The sequence below is a fragment of the Papio anubis genome, chromosome X (assembly GCF_008728515.1).
Source record: "Papio anubis isolate 15944 chromosome X, Panubis1.0, whole genome shotgun sequence".
In the NCBI taxonomy this organism is placed as follows: Eukaryota; Metazoa; Chordata; class Mammalia; order Primates; family Cercopithecidae; genus Papio; species Papio anubis.
Genome location: NC_044996.1, coordinates 34927991 through 34930846, shown reverse-complemented (window position 1 = coordinate 34930846; position 2856 = coordinate 34927991).

Below are 2856 nucleotides of genomic sequence, written 5' to 3'. Positions count from 1 at the left end.
CATTAAGGCAGGAAGGTAGCCTCAGACATTGTGGTAACTCTTCTGACAAGGAGGGTGACAAAATAGGCTTTCTGTTTGAGCCTCAGTTTCTCAGAAATTCCCACTGAGCCCCTTCCCCAGGTAAGGTTCTACTTGGCTGAGAAGAAGGCCAGAGTTATCTAGACCTCAGGCCTAGGCCCCCACTGACTCCACTGACCCTGCCTCTGGGAAGAAAAGTGGTCTACATGCTTGTCACCCATCAGAAAATAGACACAGGATCAGCCCCAGCCTGACTCAAAGGTTCTTTTTCATACTAAAAAGCCATTGCCCTGTCCCTGGGCCATTGGGCACAGTTGGATAGGCAGGAACCCTGGTTAGAGGAAGAAAGGGAGCTCACTCATTCACTTGTGTCACTAGTCATCCCATCCACTGAAACGTGGCCAGCAAGTCCTCTCTAGAACCCATTAACACTCATGTGCATCCAGAGCTTCTCTGGTTACCCCTTTGGGAGTAGAGGGGTGACCAGGCAAGTTCCCCTGAGAAGGATGCCTAGGAGTTGAATATACTCAGACAAGACAATTACCTCAAGTCTCCAAAAAAGTACAAGATATTTCCTGGGACGCCAGAGGGTCAGTGTGGGGAAGGCTATGTTAGGTTGTTAATTTCCAAGGGCAAGTGCAGAGCGAGAAACAAGAGATAAGACCTGAAATGTCAGGCACCAGGTAGACACTACAGTGGAGGCAGGATTGAAAAACAAGGATGTGGGCAAAGTGAGAAAGCCCAATTACACTGGGGATGGCAGAAGTGGGAGTCGGGTAGGAAATTGAGACATAACTCTAGGTCTCAAGGTCATGAGCAGATCATTCTGAGTTAAAGCTCCAGGTCCTGGATGGATACTAAGGTTTTCTAGTGGGGCCTCAACAGGACCTTGCCCTCAGGGAGTCTGAAGTGTAGCAGGACCTTTCTGTACTTAAAGAAGAAATGGCAGTACCTCCTAGCCTTGGGTCCCTAAAGGCCACCAAAATGTTGAAGCTAGAAAAAGTCATTGGCATGATGGTTGGCCCTCCTCTGTGTAGGAAGGTGTCACTACTCCCCACTCCTGCAGTGGTTTTGAGTTGTTTTGCTACATGTGAGATGGACTGGCCCTGACTTGGCCACATTCTCTCATGGAGTTTTCAGTGTAGCTAAAGAAATATATTTGCCAAATCAGGCTCGCTTCGTTATCAAGGGTTTCCTGACTGATGCACTATGTTCCTAAAAACTGATATAACGTGACCACCAATCCCTGAAGGCACCTAAGGAAAGAAACATTCCAGTTTCACCCTGGCCTATGCAGCTTGATAAGCACTAAGCTCATCCATTTTCTGGGCTTTATTCTTATTAGCTGAAATCAGTGGAGGCCCAAGGACCCATGAATCATATGAACTTTCTGATTTTCTGATACCTTTTGAATCTCTACAATTCCATGAAAAGGACAATAAACCCTTATAATCCTGGTGGAAGGAAGGGGAGCCATTGCATCGTCTTTCACTCTGGGACATTTTTAACAAGAATAAGAACTACTGAGCTAGGCTTGGTGGCTCACACCTGTAATCCCAGCTACCAGGAAGCTGAGGGAGGAGGATTGCTTGAGTCGAGGAGTTAAAGGCTGCAGTGAGCTATGATTGCATCACTGTACTCCAGCCCTGGACGGCAGAGCAAGACCCCATCTCTAGAAATAAATACATAAATAAAGAATTCCCATCCAATGGAGCGTTATTCTTCATGCGAGGCAGTATGTAGAAGTGCTTTACCTACATTACCTGAACTAATTCTTACAACAGCCCTAGGGCAGAGGTGCTATAAGTAGGTCCACTTCACAGAAAGGTTTAATGACTTGCCCAAGGTCACACAGCTAATCTGAGGCAGAATCTAGATTCGAACTCAGGTCTATTGAATCCCAAAGCCCATGCTCTTAACCACTGCACCTGTGTATCTCAAAGCAGGATTTTGGTAAACATGAGCAGATTCCCAGGCCCCACCCCAGATCTGTCAACTCAGAATCCCGAAAGGTGGGGCCTGGGAATCCACACGTTTAACACCACATCAGGGGCTCTTCTACATTCAGAAGTTTTAGGGCCCTGGTGACACTATATGGCCTCCTGCATTTGCCATACAGTACAGGCAAGAATGGGTAAAGCTTCCATGCCAAGCCTGACACTGCTCAGCAGTTTTCCCAGCAAATGTACCACCTGGGAATGGTCACTGAAAGTATTTTATCAGGCCAGGACAGCCGAGCCCCTTCATCTAGAACAGGGACTCTTAGCCCTTATGGGATCATATACTCCTTTGGGAATTTGTTGAAAACTCTGGGTCTCTCCTGTTTCCCACACAGGCACATACACACAGAGGCCCACACTCCTTTGGTGGCCTCCCCTGACAAAATACACACATAAGCCTTTGCATAGATTTTCAGGGAGTACATATAGATCTTCTGAGGCCCCTTCATGAGCCACTCTGCAGCTCAAGGACCCTACATCACAGAGACTTCCGATCTAGAAATGTGAACACAGACTGGGTCCAGTGGGCATGTTGTTTTAGAATCTTTTCTATGTTAGAGATGCATACTGGAGTATTATAGATGATATGATCTGTTGTCTGAGATTTGTTTGCAAATACACCCAGCTATGAGGGGATGAGGGGCATGGGGAGCAGAAAGATAGCTCCAACAAGGTTGCCCATAAGATGCTCATTGTAGAAGCTGGGAGATGGGTACATGGGAATCCATTCCACTGGTCTCTCTACTGTTGTGTATGCTTAGCAATGTCCATAATCAAAAGTTATATAAAAAAAATTAGAGTGAGTGACATGGCATGTGAAATGTGAATTATATCTCTG